The sequence below is a fragment of the Crocuta crocuta genome, unplaced genomic scaffold (genome assembly GCF_008692635.1).
Source record: "Crocuta crocuta isolate KB4526 unplaced genomic scaffold, BGI_CrCroc_1.0 scaffold72, whole genome shotgun sequence".
NCBI lineage: Eukaryota > Metazoa > Chordata > Mammalia > Carnivora > Hyaenidae > Crocuta > Crocuta crocuta.
Genome location: NW_027529427.1, coordinates 6,261,406 through 6,269,682, shown reverse-complemented (window position 1 = coordinate 6,269,682; position 8,277 = coordinate 6,261,406).

Here is an 8,277-nt window from a genome sequence, read left to right as displayed (position 1 = left end):
TCTTAGAGCCTGTCGTGGTACGTGGAGTTCAGTGAGATGGACACTGGCAGCCTGTGACCCTACGTATGACTGTGAGTCTAAGCTGGAGACATGAGAGCCCAAATCCTCATTCTGTGCCTTGAAACACACAGACACACACAGACACACACAGACACACACAGACACACACACACACACACACACCCCTCCCCACCTCTCTATCACTTTCACACACCAGCCTCAGTATTACTTTCATAGAATGAGCCCTTCTGCCTTTGTGAGAAACTTACTCCATAAAAAAAGTATTAAAAATTAGGTTTTATGACTATGTTGGCATATAGATGAATATATTAATGTATATTAAAATATCTTCCTGAGGGGGGGTGATGGGCATAGGGGAGGGCACTTGTGGGGATGAGCACTGGGTGTTATATGTAAACCAACTTGACAATAAACTATTAAAATAAATAAATAAAAAAAAATATCTTCCTGAACCTACGGTTCATTTTTCTCTCCTGATTTCAATTAAAATATTTTTTGTGGTCCCTTGAAAGTATTATTACTGTGCCTAATGGATAAGTTGGCCTTGACTCTGACCCCACTTACACTCCCCTCTCTCTTTTTGCTGGTGAGGAAGGTCTCCGTTTTCAGAGGGAAGGCACGGAGAGTTCAGTGCCCCTCTCTTAGCCCAAAATGACTCACTTGAGTACCTTATAGCTCTCCTACCACCCTCAATTCTAGCCTCTTCTACAGTCTTGGTTTATAGGAGCACTACTTCTTTGGGCTCAGAGAGGGATACTGAAGCTCCCTGTCCCCTCCCTCTGAAAATGGAGACCTTCTTCACCTGGGAGAGCCAGGTGTGGCCCCAAGAACTCATCCATAGTTTAATGAAGTCCTTCCTGCCCCTGTTGCCACTGATTAGGTAAATCTGAGCAAATCTGAGGGAGCCCAGTTTTGGCGTCAGAAAGAGATGGCTTCTTCCAGACCCACTGGCTATGGTCCCAAGGTTTTGACACATGCTGGCTCAAGTCCAGACTCCTTACTAGGACACATGAGACCCTCTTTGAGAGGTAATATAATATAGTGGATGAAGGTGCTTATTAAGAGATGGGTCTGTCTGACCTCGGACAAGTTCTTAAACCTCTCAAAAGCCTCATTTTTCTCCAACTCTACATGGGGATGATGGGAATATTTTCCTCACCAGATTCTTGTAAGTATTCAATATTGTACATGTACTTATGGTTTGCATACAATAAAGCTCTGTACATTTTCTAGGAAATCCAATTGTTATGCAAGAGAAATAAACACAGACGATCTCCCACCTCTTCTCCACAAATCAGATGCCCAACGTAACTGAAATTATATATGTAAAGTATCAAGTGCATTGCCTGGCATGAAGTAGGGGTTCCAAATATGGTACCCAGTATTGTAGTCTGGTCCCCACCTACTTCTCAGTCTCATTCCCACCCCTCTCTGCCTTGAACTCAGCGATATCAGACTGCTTATGGTCTTGTCTCCTACTTGCCATTCTGCTCCCAAGTGTACATTTTCTCACATCCTCATCATTGTTGCACACACTGGCCAGCCCTTCCTCTGGGGAGTAGAAATAGGTTGTATTTCCCAGCCTCCCTTGCAGTTACATGTGGCCACTTGAGCGAGCTCTAGCCAGTGGAATATGAATAAGAGCCCTGCATGCTGCTTCCAGGCCTGTTCCTCCAAACCACCCGCATATTCTTCATGCTCTTTCCCCTTCTAGGGAAAGCAGCAAACTTGAAAGCCCTAGGTTGAAGATGGTAGAGCCAAAGGCGGGAAGTGCCAGTGTCCCTGAGTTAAAACATGAAGGAAAACCAGGCAACTGATTTGGACGTTCCATTAATTAGTGAGACGTTATGTAAGTTTGGGTTTGTTGCAGCAGATTGGCTTACCCTAATTAATACACTCCTGCTGTCTCGTGTCCCTGGAATGCCTGTAACTCTGCCCTGCTTCACCGGAGTAACTCCTACTTACCCTCTCAATTCCATCTCTGGCATCATGTGCTACAGAAAGACTTCCCCGAGCAATGCCCCAACTCCCAGAATGAGGGTTAGGTCTCTCGAGCAGATACTGCACAGTTGACTACCCCCTGTTCGTTCTCCCTTTCCTCCTGGTACAATCTCAGTTTTGTTCAGGACAGTAATGTACCCAGTTAAAAATACCCACTTCTCAAGACTCCCTTGAAGCAGGCAGAGCGTATGATCCAGTCCTGGCCAATAAAATGTAAAAGGAAGCTGGATAGAGATTCTTAGGGAAGCTTTTNGGAGAGTTTTAAAAAAAGGGAGGGGGTGGCTTGGGGGGGGGGGGCTTCTAGGCTGAGCAGCTGACTTTGGCTCAGATCATGATCTCATGGCTAGAGAGTTCAAGCCCCACAGCAGGCTCACTGCTGTCAGCTCAGAGCCCACTTCAGATCCTCTGTCCTTCTCCCTCTTTGCTCCTCCCCTGCTTGTACATGCTCTCTCTCAAAAATAAGTAAATCTTGGGGCGCCTGGGTTGCTTAGTCAGTTAAGCGTCCGACTTTCGCTTAGGTCATGATCTCGCGGTTCGTGGGTTCGAGCCCCGCGTCGGGCTCTGTGCTGACTGCCAGCTCAGAGCCTGGAGCCTGTTTCAGAGTCTGTGATTCCCTCTCTCTCTCTGACCATCCCCTGCTCACGCTGTCTCTCTCTCTCTCTCTCTCTCTCTCCTAGAAATAAATAAAAACATTAAAAAAAAATAAGTAAATCTTAAAAAGAGAGAGAGAATATACTCGGCTCGTATCTGCCTTTTACCTTTTTCCTTTGTGCTTCCTGCCTTCCCACCTAGAACTCAGATGCAGTGCCAGGGAATGGAGCACACATTTTACATCTGTAAGGACGACAGCCATGTGCTAAGGGCAGAGTAGAAAGAAAATTCCAGGTTCCTCAATGAACCATGAAGCCATCTTAACAGCCCTGTGGTGCCTATGTCTGGTTTTCCTATAATGCGGAAAATGGAAACGCCTAAAGCTTAAACCCGGTAGGGACGTTTCTATTTGGCACAACAGAAAGCAATCTTAACTGAACACTCGGAGCCCCTGAGCGTCCTATGCTGCCTTCCACTGCTTGTGTGGAAACGCAATCACACTCCGGCAATCATCTGCTTAAGTGTCTATTTCCCTGACTTGTTCGAAGGCATGGGGCAAGCACACTCAATAAGTGGGTGCCGAGAGAACGGCGACAAGGGATGCTGTGTGTCTTCCTCATCCTCGTTCTTACACACAGGAAAGTCCTGCAGCCTGTGACCTCCTTGCCCTCCTCTCCTCCTTTGGCGGAATGTCAGCTCTATGTCCTGTGAGGTATTTTCAAGATTTTGAATCCTCTGATTCCGTCTCACATCCAGTATACTCTCCACAGCGAGGTGGCTACAAATTATTAGACACAGGCTGGGCACGCCTTCGGGGAAGTCCAGGAATGCATAGAAGATAATAACTAGTGCTTACACAGCACTTCTTAGACCCCACTATCGTTTTTAAAAAGCGAGGTGAAAGGCATATAAAAGGGACCATTTTAAAGTGAAAAATTCAGTGTAGTCAGTCAGAGAAAGACAAATATCATATGACTTCACCCATATGAGGACTTTAAGATACAAAACAGATGAACATAAGGGAAGGAAGCAAAAATATATAAAAACAAGGGGGGTGGGGCGCCTGGGTGGCTTAGTCAGTTAAGCGTCCGACTTTCGCTTAGGTCATGATCTGGCGGTTCGTGGGTTCGAGCCCCGCGTCGGGCTCTGTGCTGACTGCCAGCTCAGAGCCTGGAGCCTGTTTCGGTCTGTGACTCCCTCTCTCTCTGACCCTCCCCTGCTCACGCTGTCTCTCTCTCTCTCTCCTAGAAATAATTTTTAAAAAATTTTNGTGTTTCCCTCTCTCTGCCCCTCCCCTGCTTATGCTCTGTCTCTCTCTGTCTCAAAAATAAACATTAAAAAAAATAAATTAAATAACTAAAAAAAATAAAGTGAAAATGTCAGTGGCATTTAGTATATTCACAATGTTGTGTAAGCAACACTTTTATGTAACTTCAAAACCTTTCCCTGCACAGCAAAGGAAACAACCCACAAAACTAATAGGCAACCAACAAAATGGGAAAAGATAGTTGCAAATGACATATCAGATAAAGGGTTAATATCCAAAATCTATAAGGAACTCACCAAACTCCACACCCGAAAAACAAACAACCCAGTGAAGAAATGGGCAGAAGATATGAACAGACACTTCTCCAAAGAGGACATCCAGATGGCCAACAGACACATGAAACGATGCTCAGCATCCCTCCTCATCAGGGAAATACAAATCAAAACCACACTGAGATACCACCTCACGCCAGTCAGAGTGGCTAAAATGAGCAAATCAGAGAACTCTAGATGCTGGCGAGGATGTGGAGAAACGGGCACCCTCCTACACTGTTGGTGGGAATGTAAACTGGTACAGCCCCTCTGGAAAACAGTGTGGAGGTTCCTCAGGAAACTAACAATAGAACTCCCCTATGACCCAGCAATAGCACTGCTAGGAATTTACCCAAGGGATACAGAAATGCTGATGCATAGGAGCACATGTACCCCAATGTTCATAGCAGCACTCTCCACAATAGCTAAAACATGGAAAGAGCCTAAGTGTCCATCAACGGATGAATGGATCAAGAAGATGTGGTTTATCTATACCATGGAATACTACATGGCAATGAGAAACAATGAAATCTGGCCATGTGTAGCAACATGGATGGACCTTGAGGGTGTTATGCTGAGCGAAATAAGTCAGGCAGAGAAGGACAAATATCATATGTTTGCACGTATAGGAGGATTAGGAGGAACTTGACGGAGGAACAAGGGGGAGAAGAAGGGCGGAAATGGTGGGGGAAAGGGAGAGAGGCAAACCATGAGAGACTCTTGAATGCTGAGGACAAACTGAGGGCTGAGGGGGTGGGGGGAAAGAGGGGAGATGGGCATGGAGGAGGGCACTTGTGGGGATGAGCACTGGGTGTTATATGGAAACCAATTTGACAATAAACTATTTGTAAAAAAAAAAAAACACCTTTCCATCACCCCAAAATAAAAGTTTGCACCCATCAGCTGTGATTTCTCATCTTCCCCTCTCTCCAGCTCCCACCAACCACCGACCTGCATTCAGTCTCTATGGGTTCCCTGTCCCGATATCTCATATAAATGGAGTGACATAGCAGGCCAGCAAGGGCAGGTAGGGCCTCAGTGTTCACACATTAGGATGACAGGTGGCTTTTCTTTGTCTCGATCGAGGTCAAGGATTCCCACTGCAGCTCAAGTGGTCTTTACAATCCAGCTCCTAGGAAACTTTTAAAATTGGGTGTGGGATGAGCCTCTCAGTAGTAGATTAGGGAAAGAGCTTTTATGAAGTGGAGGGTGAACCAAGGGTGAACTGGGTGCTCTGGGTTGGGGGCTGCTGTCTAGTAGCACTTCTTGAGAAAACACAGCTAGAATTGATATGCGGTGGTGGTGGTGGTGGTGGTGGTGTGTGTGTGTGTGTCTATGTATAGACAAGTATCCTGGAGCACATACGAATTTCCTTTCATGTACGAATAATCTTTATAGATCATAAGTGACTTTGACACCCTGTCTCTGAAGTTCTCAAAAAGAGGCAGGGCAAGCAAGCACTCATAAGCCCAATTTATAGATGGGACAACTGAGGCCCCATTTAGATGACTTGCCCAAAGTTTCACAGAAAATGAATGGCAGGGCCCCAGGCTTGCATGCTCTCCTTTCTGGATGACATACTTCCCCTTTTTGATGAGTTTTGAATATCCGAAAATACCTTTTAGAACCTGGCCAGTAGGGTTGCCTGGGTGGCTCAGGCACCTGACTCTTGATTTCAGCTCAGGTCATGATCTTGAGGTTCATGAGATTGAGCCCTGTGTCAGGCCCTGTGCTGTGAGATTGCTTGGGATCCTCTCTCTGCTCATTCTCTTTCTCTCTCTCTCTCTCAAAATAAATTTAAAAGGGGCACCTGGGTGGCTTAGTCGGTTAAGTGTCCGACTTTCGCTTAGGTCATGATCTCACGGTTCGTGGGTTCGAGCCCCGCGTCGGGCTCTGTGCTGACTGCCAGCTCAGAGCCTGGAGCCTGTTTCAGTCTGTGACTCCCTCTCTCTCTGACCCTCCCCTGCTCACGCTGTCTCCCTCTCTCTCCTAGAAACTAAAAAAAAAAAAAATTTTTTTTTAAAAATAAATTAAAAAAAATTTTTTTAAACCCTACTCAGTCATTATTCAGGTGGAGCGAGGAGAAAATGTGTTTGCAGGTTGTATTAGTCAAAAACGAAATACCGTAGACTGAGTGGCTTAAAAGGCATAAATTTATTTCTCATTGTTCTGGAGGCTGGACGTCCAAAATCAAGGTGCCAGCAGATTTGGTTACTGGTGGAACTCTCTTCCCAGCTGCTGATGGCCATCCTCTGGCTACATCCTTGCATGGTGGTCCTCTCTGGTGTCTTTTCTTTTAAGGGCTCTACTCTCATCGTGAGGGCACCATCCCCATGACCTCACCTAACCCTCATTACTTCCCAAAGGCCTCATCTCCAAACACCATCAAACTGGGGGTTAGTGCTTCAACATATTAATTTGGGAGGGTGGGAACACAAACATTCAGTCTACAATACAGGTGGAAACTCGTCTCTTCCTCATCATTGGTGGGGATCGTATGCTGCAGCCAGCAAGGCATTGCAATGTTCTGGTCAAAAAAGGACAATTTGGAGTGGCTCAGTCAGTTGAGTGTCTGACTTTGGCTCAGGTCATGATTTTGCAGTTCATAAGTTCGAGCCCCGCATCAGGCTCTGTGCTGACAGCTCAGCGCCTGGAGCCTACTTCAGATTCTGTGTCTCCCTCTCTCATGCCCCTATCCCGCTCACTTTCCGTCTGCTTCTCTCCTCAAAAATGAACATTAAAAAAAGACAATTTAACCTAACTCTGGGGTGGGGTGAGCAGCAGGGAAGGAGGACAAAACTCAAAGAGTTTTAAGAAGAGAGCTAAGTTTGCCAGATTTAGGAAACAAAAATATCAAACATCTACTTAATTTTGAATTTCAAATAAGCTAATTAATTTTTTAAAGTGTAAGTATGTCTCATGTTTAGTTTGGAATATCTATCTATCTCTATATCTATATTCATTTCCTATCTGAAATTCAAACTTGGTGTTCTGTATTTTTATCAGGCAACCGTAAAAGAGAGGGGCCAAGAACTCTGAGACAAGGACATGAATGTCCCCAGGGCTGCTGCAGGATCTCTGGACTGATGCTTCTTTCATGGATTTAACTTTTTGTTTAGTCTTTAAAAATACCAACCAGCTTTTCTTTTGATTGTTGTAACATGTGCATCACATAAATGTACCATTTAAACCATATTTAAGGATATGGTTCAGTGGTATGAAGTACGTTCACACTGTTGTACAACCATCACCGCTATCAACCTCCAGAACTTTCTCCTCACCCCAAACAGACACGTCAAAGAAAACCAGAGCTGCACAGTAGTTAGAGCAGTGAAAAGAGATTTATTCTGCAACAGGGGGGAAGAGGCTTCGTATAGAACCAGGGTCACTTGCAAATACAGCATGGACAAGTGGGGATCTAGAGCCAAGGAGCAGGTGGGGGCGGGGACGGGGGACGGAAAATTACTAACTGGGTAGGTAATTCTCTGCTCAACGGACCAAACAGGGCTCTCGCTGAAGGCAGCCCGGGCGATGGGCTGGCATCCGAGGGCGCGGGGATCGTGAGCAATGGGGTACGTGGTCAGATATGGAGGGTGATCTGATGTAGAGTCGAGGGCACTCCGGCTAAGAAGACCTAAGAGGGTTCCCACTACAACTGGGCGATGCAGGTCCAAGCCTCGCCGGGCAGAGAATTTAGAGGAGCGTGAGTCAGGTCTGCGCAGAGAGACCGACGGAAAGTCTGTGCTCATTACACGGTCACCTCGCCCCGCCGCACACACACCGCTCTACCTTCTGTCCGTCTGAGTTTGACTGCCCCAGGCACTCACACAGTGGCTGACCTTCCGCGTCTGCCTTACGTGGTCACTTCTCGGGGACTCTGAGGGGACAGGCAGAGCCCCGGCCACAGGCGCAGGCGGAACGGCGGTAAAGCGCGCGGCTGGAGAGGGCGGTTCCCGGACCCGGGCCGGGGGTCGCGCTCTAAGGGGGTCAGATGGGGCGGGCAGCCTGCGGAAGGCGGCGGGGGGACGGGATGCCCGCCTGGACGGCGGCTCCGGGCGGCCGGGCGCCCACAGTACGCGCGAGGGG